Here is a 15,357-nt window from a genome sequence, read left to right as displayed (position 1 = left end):
ACAATCAGTGACAGATAGAGAACTCACTTATTAGAAGTGATCTGTCTCTGTGGGGCAGACATATGTCAACAGTCATACACTTGAGATGGCTGAAACTTTAGGAGTAAGAGCTGCTTTCTTATCAGTCTATCTATCCAAACTGGTTAGAAGTAACCCTGGGCGTCCGAATCGGCTACGGCCACGGAGTAGGCGTAGTGTTGCCTTCTACGCATTTTGCGTAGACAGCGTAGCCGGCAACACTACGCCCACTCCGTGTGCGTAGCCGATTCGGCTGCCACCCGCCTCCCTCCCGCCCTCCCCTACATACATTATTTAAGCAACTAACCTTAATAAAACAATTTTTAAAGCACTTACCATGTCCGGGGCTCTTCCGGGGCTCCCTCTTGGAATAGCGTCCCTTCCTGGATACCAATGCGCATGCGCGGCCTCCCGCGCATGCGCATTGGTATCCAGGACGACGCTATTCCAAGAGGGAGCCCCGGACGAGCCCCGGACACGGTAAGTGCTTTAAAATTGTTTTATTAAGGGTAGTTGCTTAAATAATGTATGTAGGGGAGAGCGGGAGGGAGGTGCGTAGTGGGGCTACGCGGAGTGCGGGAGTGGGCGTAGCTTCTCGCCCACTCCGCGTAGCTCCGCGGAGCCCCACTACGCCCACTACGACCAAGGTTAGTTAGAAGGCCAGGAGTGAGGGAAAGGCAATCCTCTGGACACTTCATGAAACATCTAATTTCAATTAAGCACAAAACACTTCCCTTAATTTGACATAATTGCCAAAATGGAATAGTCAGTTGGGCCCTTCTAGTGGATTATGGCTGTGTCTTGAAAGAGAGTGTAATTGTACTACGAGACATGCCCACCTTCAAAAGAGTGTCTGATGGCGTTCCGACGAAGGTGGGATTCGAACCCACGCGTGCAGAGCACAATGGATTAGCAGTCCATCGCCTTAACCACTCGGCCACCTCGTCTGCCTTAGGTGACTATGTTTCATTTTTTAGGAAATTCTTACGATGTGCTAATTACAAATAATCATAAGTTTCTCCTAGACTGTGTCAGAACTGGCAAATATATGTGGTGTTCAATAGACAGAGCACATGATATAGCAGAATTATCAAATCTGTTCCATTAGGACTGCAGTTTTTAATAGTCATGATAACATGCTAGCATGTGAGTCGATCTTGCACAGTGAATAAGGGAGCAGTGCCAGTATCTACTTGGTCAGCTCTAGATGGCTCAACTGGGGAGGTATGAGAACAGTGAGCTCCAGTGGCGCAATCGGTTAGCGCGCAGTACTTATACAGCAGTACTTGCATTGAGGCATGCCGAGGTTGTGAGTTAGAGCCTCACCTGGAGCAGCTTACTGGTTTTTCATAAACCATTTCACTAAAAGTAAAGATTAAACTCAGGGGAAAGACGGCCCTTGCTAGAGAGTTTTTACTTCTTTTCAGGATCTGCGTGTCCGACTCTTCCAGGTGCAAATATCACAATCCTATTCGATGCTCCTTATAAACATTCCATGATGTGCCGTCTTGCATAGCATGCAAACACCACATCAGTGCATTTAAAAATACATTTGTAGAATAATAAATATGATGAAAACATTGTTGTCACGGGATAACCATATACTGAGGAGCTGCAAACAGTGCTGTATCAGCTACTTACAATACAATTTAACTGAAAGACATATCAAAAGAAGAGCGTCATCATATTAATGTTTCTAATCAACATAAGAGTTGCACCATAGCAGCTTATGGTGCTTTCTGCTCAGATTGTGCCTCCAATCCCACATTGATTTTTTTTATTCTTTGCAGTTTAAAAAAACAATTCATGCTCAAAGTTAACTTTTTAAAACCATTCAACCTAATATATTTATTTATCTAACTTGTGAATGTGGTCCATGTTCTCTTTTCCTCATCCCCATCACGATACTCCTTTTCCCGAAATCAGGTTCACTTCTTTATCCAGCCCACCCATCCAAGGTCACCAAATCTATGAAGCGATTCTGCTTTTTCTCACATTCTCTCTATGTACAAGATACCTTGTATCATTTGAATGGACAGCAGGAGAGTCGGATATTTATGGTTAGTGGGGGTGGGGTTTTGAAGATTAACCTCATTTGACTAAGAGCCGGGGCATCTGGGAGGAAAAGTATTTTAAGGGGGATGAAGTTCACATCTCCTTGGTGAAATTTCTAGATCCTTATTTCATCCTTTCTCAGACCCCCCAGGATATAGCGGCATGGATTAGCAAATTTAGCGGCACAAAAATGGAAATTTAGCGGCACAAATATGGAAATTTAGCGGCAATTTTGCGGCATTTCATTTGGCCCTGGACCTTCATAAAGCGGCCTCCAGTGACCCCATCCGTCACCCGCCCTTCCTAACGCTCTTTCTGCCTCCCAATTCTCCCTCTCTTAGTTGTGTTTTGCCGCTTTTAGCTCCTCTATCTTCCTTCCTAATTCACTCTTTCCACTGTCCCATTCAGCTTTCTGTTTCTCATGCCCCCTCCTTTCTGTGCCTCATTCACTCATCCTCTCTCTCACGCATACACACACATCTTTCTCTCCTTATCGATATCTCTCTCATCAGCCCAGTCTCTTCTCCCCCCGTCCCTCTCTCTTTCCATCTTCGTATCTCTCTAGCAACCTGCCTCTCTAGTTCTCTCTTGTCGCCCTCTCTCCCATCCTAGCCCGCTCTTCTCTCTCTAACTCTCATACTTTCGTTCTACCAGACACTGTCTTTCTTCCCCTTCCTCTCTCGCCCTATTTCTCGCGCATTCACCCTCCCTCTTTCTCTCCTGCTCACTCCTCTCTACTTTTCTCCACCTTTCACTTTCATTCGCCCAGTTTCTCTCACCCCCTACTACCCTTTACTTCTATCCCACCTGAGACTTCTTTGCTCACTCCCCCTCTCTTTCACCCCTTCTTTCTCGTCTCACCTGCCCCATACCCTCAGTTTTCATTCTTGCTCCCCCTCTTTACCTTTGCGCTCCACTGCTACTGGATAGGGCAAAAGTAGGCACAGGCTGCAATAGGCTGTCTTCCATTGCTACTCACATCGGTGATTACTCAGGCTTTTAAGTGAAAGTGACACACTTTTCGATGCTAGATAATGTGCAATTTGAAAGTAGCACTTATTCCGATGTGCTGCTCTGTAGTTGCTGACGTTGCAACGTGATTTGTTGATAGTATCAAGACTGTCTTGAGGATATCTTCAAGGGGCCGGTAGAAATTGTAGCATGGCTTTATCGTTTAGGACACTTGAACATTTGACTCTAATTATCGTTTATCCATAATGAGCGTATTTCCTTTTGAAGCTCATTACCTGCCTTTGCATTTCAGACCTAGGTTTACTGCCAATTTTATCTGTGAAGCAAGAGGAGTTCAGTGCTGTGGGTTCTCTGCCGTATGGGGGGCGGTGGAGGTGCGAGCCCCTGCTTCCTGCTGGGATTCCAATCCCATCACAATCCTCGTGTTTGTTTCATTTCCCTCCCGAGACCCCCCGGCTCCAGAGCTCATTACCGAGAGGAATCTCGGGATTACACTGAGGCTTGTCTTCAGGGTGGGGGGTCGGGTGTCCACTTCGAGCCCCCCGGCCCGCCCTGCAGCGGTGTTCACGCTCACCCCACATCACAGGCAGCGCAGTCTGTACACAGGGCAGACACACACACACTGCAAGGCACGCCGCTCCTCTCCAGCAGACACCCCCACCTTGTCTCTACTCCTCCCCCCCGCCCTCTGGAAGATAAATGCCCCCCAGCCTCTGGCCACCTGCAGCCCCCGGCCCGCCCTGCAGCGGTGTCCATACGCACCCCACATCACAGAGCGCAGTCTGTACACAGGGCACACACACACACACTGCAAAGCACACCGCCCCCCTCCAGCAGACACCTCTTGCTCTCTGCCCCGCCCCCTCCGGAAGATAGATGCCCCCAGCCTCTGGCCACCTGCAGGCCCCGGGTCGGTCTGTGCGCTTCTATCGATTGTGAGCTGAGTGAGCTGCTAATGCCCCATTAAGCAAGCCCGGAATGTTATTCTTTCGTGCTTCTGTGTCCTTCCCGCCCGCCCCAATAAACAAAGTAAGTCAGACCCCCCCAGGATATAGCGGCTTTGGTAAAAATGCCGCGATTTCTACGAAAAGTGCCGATTTCGCGGGCACTTTTGTAAAAATCGCGGCATTTTTACTAAAGTGCCAATTTCGCGGCAAATCGCGAAATCGCGAAATCGCGATATCCTGGAGGGTCTGCTTTCTGTGGATGCAGACTCAGTCTGAACAGAGGTCATAGTCCTCGCTCTGACTTTCAAAGGAACTTCAAATATGCATGGCTTATTTGGCTTTGCCCGGCAGGGCTTGCCCGGCGGGGTGAGAATGGCGTTTGTCAGGCGTTCGTCAGGCGATCGGAAGGGGTGAGGCGATAGTTTATGGTTCAATGGTTTTCATGAAGTCTTCTTGATACGATGAAAGCAGGAAAGGGAAGCTTGTCAATAAGCAAACTTAAGACAAGGTGTGACTCCTAGAAAGAATGACTTGGAAACAACATACAGAAACTCACATATAAAAAGGCCCTGATGAGGCTTGAACTCATGACCCCTGGTTTACAAGACCAGTGCTCTGCCACTGAGCTACAAGGCCAGCTTGCCTGCAGTATGTAAATCGCTTCATGTATTCTTACTGCGGTATGAAGATATCTATGATTTTGAGACTCTGTATGGAAATGCAGTTGCATTTGAATGTCTACATGCGTGCACAAATTGAAGAGCATGCTTAAGACACTTTTCTTGGAAGTAGGAAAAACTCCATTTTGATTTGAGAACATAAGAGTATTCACATTTATGACCATACTGATAGCTCTAGTTAGTATGTCCACAATCAGTGACAGATAGAGAACTCACTTATTAGAAGTGATCTGTCTCTGTGGGGCAGACATATGTCAACAGTCATACACTTGAGATGGCTGAAACTTTAGGAGTAAGAGCTGCTTTCTTATCAGTCTATCTATCCAAACTGGTTAGAAGTAACCCTGGGCGTCCGAATCGGCTACGCCCACGGAGTAGGCGTAGTGTTGCCTTCTACGCATTTTGCGTAGACAGCGTAGCCGGCAACACTACGCCCACTCCGTGTGCGTAGCCGATTCGGCCGCCACCCACCTCCCTCCCGCCCTCCCCTACATACATTATTTAAGCAACTAACCTTAATAAAACAATTTTTAAAGCACTTACCATGTCCGGGGCTCTTCCGGGGCTCCCTCTAGGAATAGCGTCCCTTCCTGGATACCAATGCGCATGCGCGGCCTCCCGCGCATGGGCATTGGTATCCAGGACGACGCTATTCCAAGAGGGAGCCCCGGACGAGCCCCGGACATGGTAAGTGCTTTAAAATTGTTTTATTAAGGGTAGTTGCTTAAATAATGTATGTAGGGGAGAGCGGGAGGGAGGTGCGTAGTGGGGCTACGCGGAGTGCGGGAGTGGGCGTAGCTTCTCGCCCACTCCGCGTAGCTCCGCGGAGCCCCACTACGCCCACTACGACCAGGGTTAGTTAGAAGGCCAGGAGTGAGGGAAAGGCAATCCTCTGGACACTTCATGAAAGATCTAATTTCAATTAAGCACAAAACACTTCCCTTAATTTGACATAATTGCCAAAATGGAATAGTCAGTTGGGCCCTTCTAGTGGATTATGGCTGTGTCTTGAAAGAGAGTGTAATTGTACTACGAGACATGCCCACCTTCAAAAGAGTGTCTGATGGCGTTCCGACGAAGGTGGGATTCGAACCCACGCGTGCAGAGCACAATGGATTAGCAGTCCATCGCCTTAACCACTCGGCCACCTCGTCTGCCTTAGGTGACTATGTTTCATTTTTTAGGAAATTCTTACGATGTGCTAATTACAAATAATCATAAGTTTCTCCTAGACTGTGTCAGAACTGGCAAATATATGTGGTGTTCAATAGACAGAGCACATGATATAGCAGAATTATCAAATCTGTTCCATTAGGACTGTAGTTTTTAATAGTCATGATAACATGCTAGCATGTGAGTCGATCTTGCACAGTGAATAAGGGAGCAGTGCCAGTATCTACTTGGTCAGCTCTAGATGGCTCAACTGGGGAGGTATGAGAACAGTGAGCTCCAGTGGCGCAATCGGTTAGCGCGCGGTACTTATACAGCAGTACTTGCATTGAGGCATGCTGAGGTTGTGAGTTCGAGCCTCACCTGGAGCAGCTTACTGGTTTTTCATAAACCATTTCACTAAAAGTAAAGATTAAACTCAGGGGAAAGACGGCCCTTGCTAGAGAGTTTTTACTTCTTTTCAGGATCTGCGTGTCCGACTCTTCCAGGTGCAAATATCACAATCCTATTCGATGCTCCTTATAAACATTCCATGATGTGCCGTCTTGCATAGCATGCAAACACCACATCAGTGCATTTAAAAATACATTTGTAGAATAATAAATATGATGAAAACATTGTTGTCACGGGATAACCATATACTGAGGAGCTGCAAACAGTGCTGTATCAGCTACTTACAATAAAATTTAACTGAAAGACATATCAAAAGAAGAGCGTCATCATATTAATGTTTCTAGTCAACATAAGAGTTGCACCATAGCAGCTTATGGTGCTTTCTGCTCAGATTATGCCTCCAATCCCACATTGATTTTTTTTATTCTTTGCAGTTTAAAAAAACAATTCATGCTCAAAGTTAACTTTTTAAAACCATTCAACCTAATATATTTATTTCTCTAACTTGTGAATGTGGTCCATGTTCTCTTTTCCTCATCCCCATCACGATACTCCTTTTCCCGAAATCAGGTTCACTTCTTTATCCAGCCCACCCATCCAAGGTCACCAAATCTATGAAGAGATTCTGCTTTTTCTCACATTCTCTCTATGTACAAGATACCTTGTATCATTTGAATGGACAGCAGGAGAGTCGGATATTTATGGTTAGTGGGGGTGGGGTTTTGAAGATTAACCTCATTTGACTAAGAGCCGGGGCATCTGGGAGGAAAAGTATTTTAAGGGGGATGAAGTTCACATCTCCTTGGTGAAATTTCTAGATCCTTATTTCATCCTTTCTGTGGATGCAGACTCAGTCGGAACAGAGGTCATAGTCCTCGCTCTGACTTTCAAAGGAACTTCAAATATGCATGGCTTATTTGGCTTTGCCTGGCAGGGCTTGCCCGGCGGGGTGAGAATGGCGTTTGTCAGGCGATCGGAAGGGGTGAGGCCATAGTTTATGGTTCAATGGTTTTCATGAAGTCTTCTTGATACGATGAAAGCAGGAAAGGGAAGCTTGTCAATAAGCAAACTTAAGACAAGGTGTGACTCCTAGAAAGAATGACTTGGAAACAACATACAGAAACTCACATATAAAAAGGCCCTGATGAGGCTTGAACTCATGACCCCTGGTTTACAAGACCAGTGCTCTGCCACTGAGCTACAAGGCCAGCCTGCCTGCAGTATGTAAATCGCTTCATGTATTCTTACTGCGGTATGAAGATATCTATGATTTTGAGACTCTGTATGGAAATGCAGTTGCATTTGAATGTCTACATGCGTGCACAAATTGAAGAGCATGCTTAAGACACTTTTCTTGGAAGTAGGAAAAACTCCATTTTGATTTGAGAACATAAGAGTATTCACATTTATGACCATACTGATAGCTCTAGTTAGTATGTCCACAATCAGTGACAGATAGAGAACTCACTTATTAGAAGTGATCTGTCTCTGTGGGGCAGACATATGTCAACAGTCATACACTTGAGATGGCTGAAACTTTAGGAGTAAGAGCTGCTTTCTTATCAGTCTATCTATCCAAACTGGTTAGAAGTAACCCTGGGCGTCCGAATCGGCTACGCCCACGGAGTAGGCGTAGTGTTGCCTTCTACGCATTTTGCGTAGACAGCGTAGCCGGCAACACTACGCCCACTCCGTGTGCGTAGCCGATTCGGCCGCCACCCGCCTCCCTCCCGCCCTCCCCTACATACATTATTTAAGCAACTAACCTTAATAAAACAATTTTTAAAGCACTTACCATGTCCGGGGCTCTTCCGGGGCTCCCTCTTGGAATAGCGTCCCTTCCTGGATACCAATGCGCATGCGCGGCCTCCCGCGCATGCGCATTGGTATCCAGGACGACGCTATTCCAAGAGGGAGCCCCGGACGAGCCCCGGACACGGTAAGTGCTTTAAAATTGTTTTATTAAGGGTAGTTGCTTAAATAATGTATGTAGGGGAGAGCGGGAGGGAGGTGCGTAGTGGGGCTACGCGGAGTGCGGGAGTGGGCGTAGCTTCTCGCCCACTCCGCGTAGCTCCGCGGAGCCCCACTACGCCCACTATGACCAGGGTTAGTTAGAAGGCCAGGAGTGAGGGAAAGGCAATCCTCTGGACACTTCATGAAAGATCTAATTTCAATTAAGCACAAAACACTTCCCTTAATTTGACATAATTGCCAAAATGGAATAGTCAGTTGGGCCCTTCTAGTGGATTATGGCTGTGTCTTGAAAGAGAGTGTAATTGTACTACGAGACATGCCCACCTTCAAAAGAGTGTCTGATGGCGTTCCGACGAAGGTGGGATTCGAACCCACGCGTGCAGAGCACAATGGATTAGCAGTCCATTGCCTTAACCACTCGGCCACCTCGTCTGCCTTAGGTGACTATGTTTCATTTTTTAGGAAATTCTTACGATGTGCTAATTACAAATAATCATAAGTTTCTCCTAGACTGTGTCAGAACTGGCAAATATATGTGGTGTTCAATAGACAGAGCACATGATATAGCAGAATTATCAAATCTGTTCCGTTAGGACTGTAGTTTTTAATAGTCATGATAACATGCTAGCATGTGAGTCGATCTTGCACAGTGAATAAGGGAGCAGTGCCAGTATCTACTTGGTCAGCTCTAGATGGCTCAACTGGGGAGGTATGAGAACAGTGAGCTCCAGTGGCGCAATCGGTTAGCGCGCGGTACTTATACAGCAGTACTTGCATTGAGGCATGCCGAGGTTGTGAGTTTGAGCCTCACCTGGAGCAGCTTACTGGTTTTTCATAAACCATTTCACTAAAAGTAAAGATTAAACTCAGGGGAAAGACGGCCCTTGCTAGAGAGTTTTTACTTCTTTTCAGGATCTGCGTGTCCGACTCTTCCAGGTGCAAATATCACAATCCTATTCGATGCTCCTTATAAACATTCCATGATGTGCCGTCTTGCATAGCATGCAAACACCACATCAGTGCATTTAAAAATACATTTGTAGAATAATAAATATGATGAAAACATTGTTGTCACGGGATAACCATATACTGAGGAGCTGCAAACAGTGCTGTATCAGCTACTTACAATAAAAGTTAACTGAAATACATATCAAAAGAAGAGCGTCATCATATTAATGTTTCTAGTCAACATAAGAGTTGCACCATAGCAGCTTATGGTGCTTTCTGCTCAGATTGTGCCTCCAATCCCACATTGATTTTTTTTATTCTTTGCAGTTTAAAAAAACAATTCATGCTCAAAGTTAACTTTTTAAAACCATTCAACCTAATATATTTATTTCTCTAACTTGTGAATGTGGTCCATGTTCTCTTTTCCTCATCCCCATCACGATACTCCTTTTTCCGAAATCAGGTTCACTTCTTTATCCAGCCCACCCATCCAAGGTCACCAAATCTATGAAGCGATTCTGCTTTTTCTCACATTCTCTCTATGTACAAGATACCTTGTATCATTTGAATGGACAGCAGGAGAGTCGGATATTTATGGTTAGTGGGGGTGGGGTTTTGAAGATTAACCTCATTTGACTAAGAGCCGGGGCATCTGGGAGGAAAAGTATTTTAAGGGGGATGAAGTTCACATCTCCTTGGTGAAATTTCTAGATCCTTATTTCATCCTTTCTCAGACCCCCCAGGATATAGCGGCATGGATTAGCAAATTTAGCGGCACAAAAATGGAAATTTAGCGGCACAAATATGGAAATTTAGCGGCAATTTTGCGGCATTTCATTTGGCCCTGGACCTTCATAAAGCGGCCTCCAGTGACCTCATCCGTCACCCGCCCTTCCTAACGCTCTTTCTGCCTCCCAATTCTCCCTCTCTTAGTTGTGTTTTGCCGCTTTTAGCTCCTTATCTTCCTTCCTAATTCACTCTTTCCACTGTCCCATTCAGCTTTCTGTTTCTCATGCCCCCTCCTTTCTGTGCCTCATTCACTCATCCTCTCTCTCACGCATACACACACATCTTTCTCTCCTTATCGATATCTCTCTCATCAGCCCAGTCTCTTCTCCCCCCGTCCCTCTCTCTTTCCATCTTCGTATCTCTCTAGCAACCTGCCTCTCTAGTTCTCTCTTGTCGCCCTCTCTCCCTTCCTAGCCCGCTCTTCTCTCTCTAACTCTCATACTTTCGTTCTACCAGACACTGTCTTTCTTCCCCTTCCTCTCTCGCCCTATTTCTCGCGCATTCACCCTCCCTCTTTCTCTCCTGCTCACTCCTCTCTACTTTTCTCCACCTTTCACTTTCATTCGCCCAGTTTCTCTCACCCCCTACTACCCTTTACTTCTATCCCACCTGTGACTTCTTTGCTCACTCCCCCTCTCTTTCACCCCTTCTTTCTCGTCTCACCTGCCCCATACCCTCAGTTTTCATTCTTGCTCCCCCTCTTTACCTTTGCGCTCCACTGCTACTGGATAGGGCAAAAGTAGGCACAGGCTGCAATAGGCTGTCTTCCATTGCTACTCACATCGGTGATTACTTAGGCTTTTAAGTGAAAGTGACACACTTTTCGATGCTAGATAATGTGCAATTTGAAAGTAGCACTTATTCCGATGTGCTGCTCTGTAGTTGCTGACGTTGCAACGTGATTTGTTGATAGTATGAAGACTGTCTTGAGGATATCTTCAAGGGGCCGGTAGAAATTGTAGCATGGCTTTATCGTTTAGGACACTTGAACATTTGACTCTAATTATCGTTTATTCATAATGAGCGTATTTCCTTTTGAAGCTCATTACCTGCCTTTGCATTTCAGACCTAGGTTTACTGCCAATTTTATCTGTGAAGCAAGAGGAGTTCAGTGCTGTGGGTTCTCTGCCGTATGGGGGGCGGTGGAGGTGCGAGCCCCTGCTTCCTGCTGGGAATCCAATCCCATCACAATCCTCGTGTTTGTTTCATTTCCCTCCCGAGACCCCCCGGCTCCAGAGCTCATTACCGAGAGGAATCTCGGGATTACACTGAGGCTTGTCTTCAGGGTGGGGGGTCGGGTGTCCACTTCGAGCCCCCCGGCCCGCCCTGCAGCGGTGTTCACGCTCACCCCACATCACAGGCAGCGCAGTCTGTACACAGGGCAGACACACACACACTGCAAGGCACGCCGCTCCTCTCCAGCAGACACCCCCACCTTGTCTCTACTCCTCCCCCCCGCCCTCTGGAAGATAAATGCCCCCCAGCCTCTGGCCACCTGCAGCCCCCGGCCCGCCCTGCAGCGGTGTCCATACGCACCCCACATCACAGAGCGCAGTCTGTACACAGGGCACACACACACACACTGCAAAGCACGCCGCCCCCCTCCAGCAGACACCTCTTGCTCTCTGCTCCGCCCCCTCCGGAAGATAGATGCCCCCAGCCTCTGGCCACCTGCAGGCCCCGGGTCGGTCTGTGCGCTTCTATCGATTGTGAGCTGAGTGAGCTGCTAATGCCCCATTAAGCAAGCCCGGAATGTTATTCTTTCGTGCTTCTGTGTCCTTCCCGCCCGCCCCAATAAACAAAGTAAGTCAGACCCCCCCAGGATATAGCGGCTTTGGTAAAAATGCCGCGATTTCTACGAAAAGTGCCGATTTCGCGGGCACTTTTGTAAAAATCGCGGCATTTTTACTAAAGTGCCAATTTCGCGGCAAATCGCGAAATCGCGATATCCTGGAGGGTCTGCTTTCTGTGGATGCAGACTCAGTCTGAACAGAGGTCATAGTCCTCGCTCTGACTTTCAAAGGAACTTCAAATATGCTTGGCTTATTTGGCTTTGCCCGGCAGGGCTTGCCCGGCGGGGTGAGAATGGCGTTTGTCAGGCGATCGGAAGGGGTGAGGCGATAGTTTATGGTTCAATGGTTTTCATGAAGTCTTCTTGATACGATGAAAGCAGGAAAGGGAAGCTTGTCAATAAGCAAACTTAAGACAAGGTGTGACTCCTAGAAAGAATGACTTGGAAACAACATACAGAAACTCACATATAAAAAGGCCCTGATGAGGCTTGAACTCATGACCCCTGGTTTACAAGACCAGTGCTCTGCCACTGAGCTACAAGGCCAGCCTGCCTGCAGTATGTAAATCGCTTCATGTATTCTTACTGCGGTATGAAGATATCTATGATTTTGAGACTCTGTATGGAAATGCAGTTGCATTTGAATGTCTACATGCGTGCACAAATTGAAGAGCATGCTTAAGACACTTTTCTTGGAAGTAGGAAAAACTCCATTTTGATTTGAGAACATAAGAGTATTCACATTTATGACCATACTGATAGCTCTAGTTATTATGTCCACAATCAGTGACAGATAGAGAACTCACTTATTAGAAGTGATCTGTCTCTGTGGGGCAGACATATGTCAACAGTCATACACTTGAGATGGCTGAAACTTTAGGAGTAAGAGCTGCTTTCTTATCAGTCTATCTATCCAAACTGGTTAGAAGTAACCCTGGGCGTCCGAATCGGCTACGCCCACGGAGTAGGCGTAGTGTTGCCTTCTACGCATTTTGCGTAGACAGCGTAGCCGGCAACACTACGCCCACTCCGTGTGCGTAGCCGATTCGGCCGCCACCCACCTCCCTCCCGCCCTCCCCTACATACATTATTTAAGCAACTAACCTTAATAAAACAATTTTTAAAGCACTTACCATGTCCGGGGCTCTTCCGGGGCTCCCTCTTGGAATAGCGTCCCTTCCTGGATACCAATGCGCATGCGCGGCCTCCCGCGCATGGGCATTGGTATCCAGGACGACGCTATTCCAAGAGGGAGCCCCGGACGAGCCCCGGACACGGTAAGTGCTTTAAAATTGTTTTATTAAGGGTAGTTGCTTAAATAATGTATGTAGGGGAGAGCGGGAGGGAGGTGCGTAGTGGGGCTACGCGGAGTGCGGGAGTGGTCGTAGCTTCTCGCCCACTCCGCGTAGCTCCGCGGAGCCCCACTACGCCCACTACGACCAGGGTTAGTTAGAAGGCCAGGAGTGAGGGAAAGGCAATCCTCTGGACACTTCATGAAAGATCTAATTTCAATTAAGCACAAAACACTTCCCTTAATTTGACATAATTGCCAAAATGGAATAGTCAGTTGGGCCCTTCTAGTGGATTATGGCTGTGTCTTGAAAGAGAGTGTAATTGTACTACGAGACATGCCCACCTTCAAAAGAGTGTCTGATGGCGTTCCGACGAAGGTGGGATTCGAACCCACGCGTGCAGAGCACAATGGATTAGCAGTCCATCGCCTTAACCACTCGTCCACCTCGTCTGCCTTAGGTGACTATGTTTCATTTTTTAGGAAATTCTTACGATGTGCTAATTACAAATAATCATAAGTTTCTCCTAGACTGTGTCAGAACTGGCAAATATATGTGGTGTTCAATAGACAGAGCACATGATATAGCAGAATTATCAAATCTGTTCCATTAGGACTGTAGTTTTTAATAGTCATGATGACATGCTAGCATGTGAGTCGATCTTGCACAGTGAATAAGGGAGCAGTGCCAGTATCTACTTGTTCAGCTCTAGATGGCTCAACTGGGGAGGTATGAGAACAGTGAGCTCCAGTGGCGCAATTGGTTAGCGCGCGGTACTTATACAGCAGTACTTGCATTGAGGCATGCCGAGGTTGTGAGTTCGAGCCTGACCTGGAGCAGCTTACTGGTTTTTCATAAACCATTTCACTAAAAGTAAAGATTAAACTCAGGGGAAAGACGGCCCTTGCTAGAGAGTTTTTACTTCTTTTCAGGATCTGCGTGTCCGACTCTTCCAGGTGCAAATATCACAATCCTATTCGATGCTCCTTATAAACATTCCATGATGTGCCGTCTTGCATAGCATGCAAACACCACATCAGTGCATTTAAAAATACATTTGTAGAATAATAAATATGATGAAAACATTGTTGTCACGGGATAACCATATACTGAGGAGCTGCAAACAGTGCTGTATCAGCTACTTACAATAAAATTTAACTGAAATACATATCAAAAGAAGAGCGTCATCATATTAATGTTTCTAGTCAACATAAGAGTTGCACCATAGCAGCTTATGGTGCTTTCTGCTCAGATTGTGCCTCCAATCCCACATTGATTTTTTTTATTCTTTGCAGTTTAAAAAAACAATTCATGCTCAAAGTTAACTTTTTAAAACCATTCAACCTAATATATTTATTTCTCTAACTTGTGAATGTGGTCCATGTTCTCTTTTCCTCATCCCCATCACGATACTCCTTTTCCCGAAATCAGGTTCACTTCTTTATCCAGCCCACCCATCCAAGGTCACCAAATCTATGAAGCGATTCTGCTTTTTCTCACATTCTCTCTATGTACAAGATACCTTGTATCATTTGAATGGACAGCAGGAGAGTCGGATATTTATGGTTAGTGGGGGTGGGGTTTTGAAGATTAACCTCATTTGACTAAGAGCCGGGGCATCTGGGAGGAAAAGTATTTTAAGGGGGATGAAGTTCACATCTCCTTGGTGAAATTTCTAGATCCTTATTTCATCCTTTCTCAGACCCCCCAGGATATAGCGGCATGGATTAGCAAATTTAGCGGCACAAAAATGGAAATTTAGCGGCACAAATATGGAAATTTAGCGGCAATTTTGCGGCATTTCATTTGGCCTTGGACCTTCATAAAGCGGCCTCCAGTGACCTCATCCGTCACCCGCCCTTCCTAACGCTCTTTCTGCCTCCCAATTCTCCCTCTCTTAGTTGTGTTTTGCCGCTTTTAGCTCCTCTATCTTCCTTCCTAATTCACTCTTTCCACTGTCCCATTCAGCTTTCTGTTTCTCATGCCCCCTCCTTTCTGTGCCTCATTCACTCATCCTCTCTCTCACGCATACACACACATCTTTCTCTCCTTATCGATATCTCTCTCATCAGCCCAGTCTCTTCTCCCCCCGTCCCTCTCTCTTTCCATCTTCGTATCTCTCTAGCAACCTGCCTCTCAAGTTCTCTCTTGTCGCCCTCTCTCCCTTCCTAGCCCGCTCTTCTCTCTCTAACTCTCATACTTTCGTTCTACCAGACACTGTCTTTCTTCCCCTTCCTCTCTCGCCCTATTTCTCGCGCATTCACCCTCCCTCTTTCTCTCCTGCTCACTCCTCTCTACTTTTCTCCACCTTTCACTTTCATTCGCCC

General features: G+C 46.5%; 11 non-coding genes across 11 annotated transcripts; 4 read left to right on the top strand and 7 right to left on the bottom strand.

Moving 5' to 3' along the window:
- Nucleotides 1-883: 883 nt before the first annotated feature.
- On the bottom strand, nt 884-965 carry TRNAS-GCU (transfer RNA serine (anticodon GCU)). Its single transcript has one exon. It is a non-coding gene; the product is annotated as a tRNA-Ser (tRNA).
- Nucleotides 966-1,257: 292 nt separating this feature from the next.
- Nucleotides 1,258-1,352, top strand: TRNAI-UAU (transfer RNA isoleucine (anticodon UAU)). Its single transcript has 2 exons — nt 1,258-1,295; nt 1,317-1,352. It is a non-coding gene; the product is annotated as a tRNA-Ile (tRNA).
- A 3,204-nt stretch (nt 1,353-4,556) lies between these two features.
- TRNAT-UGU (transfer RNA threonine (anticodon UGU)) lies at nt 4,557-4,628 on the bottom strand. Its single transcript has one exon. It is a non-coding gene; the product is annotated as a tRNA-Thr (tRNA).
- Nucleotides 4,629-5,744: 1,116 nt separating this feature from the next.
- On the bottom strand, nt 5,745-5,826 carry TRNAS-GCU (transfer RNA serine (anticodon GCU)). The gene has a single exon. It is a non-coding gene; the product is annotated as a tRNA-Ser (tRNA).
- A 292-nt stretch (nt 5,827-6,118) lies between these two features.
- On the top strand, nt 6,119-6,213 carry TRNAI-UAU (transfer RNA isoleucine (anticodon UAU)). Its single transcript has 2 exons — nt 6,119-6,156; nt 6,178-6,213. It is a non-coding gene; the product is annotated as a tRNA-Ile (tRNA).
- A 1,158-nt stretch (nt 6,214-7,371) lies between these two features.
- Nucleotides 7,372-7,443, bottom strand: TRNAT-UGU (transfer RNA threonine (anticodon UGU)). Its single transcript has one exon. It is a non-coding gene; the product is annotated as a tRNA-Thr (tRNA).
- A 1,116-nt stretch (nt 7,444-8,559) lies between these two features.
- On the bottom strand, nt 8,560-8,641 carry TRNAS-GCU (transfer RNA serine (anticodon GCU)). Its single transcript has one exon. It is a non-coding gene; the product is annotated as a tRNA-Ser (tRNA).
- A 292-nt stretch (nt 8,642-8,933) lies between these two features.
- On the top strand, nt 8,934-9,028 carry TRNAI-UAU (transfer RNA isoleucine (anticodon UAU)). The gene is made up of 2 exons: nt 8,934-8,971; nt 8,993-9,028. It is a non-coding gene; the product is annotated as a tRNA-Ile (tRNA).
- Nucleotides 9,029-12,212: 3,184 nt separating this feature from the next.
- TRNAT-UGU (transfer RNA threonine (anticodon UGU)) lies at nt 12,213-12,284 on the bottom strand. The gene has a single exon. It is a non-coding gene; the product is annotated as a tRNA-Thr (tRNA).
- A 1,116-nt stretch (nt 12,285-13,400) lies between these two features.
- On the bottom strand, nt 13,401-13,482 carry TRNAS-GCU (transfer RNA serine (anticodon GCU)). The gene has a single exon. It is a non-coding gene; the product is annotated as a tRNA-Ser (tRNA).
- Nucleotides 13,483-13,774: 292 nt separating this feature from the next.
- On the top strand, nt 13,775-13,869 carry TRNAI-UAU (transfer RNA isoleucine (anticodon UAU)). The gene is made up of 2 exons: nt 13,775-13,812; nt 13,834-13,869. It is a non-coding gene; the product is annotated as a tRNA-Ile (tRNA).
- The last annotated feature ends 1,488 nt before the right edge of the window (nt 13,870-15,357 follow it).

Source organism: Lissotriton helveticus, chromosome 5_1 (assembly GCF_964261635.1).
Source record: "Lissotriton helveticus chromosome 5_1, aLisHel1.1, whole genome shotgun sequence".
NCBI classification, from domain to species: domain Eukaryota; kingdom Metazoa; phylum Chordata; class Amphibia; order Caudata; family Salamandridae; genus Lissotriton; species Lissotriton helveticus.
Note: the sequence above shows the minus strand (reverse complement) of the source record. Positions and strands in the feature narration are given on the sequence as shown.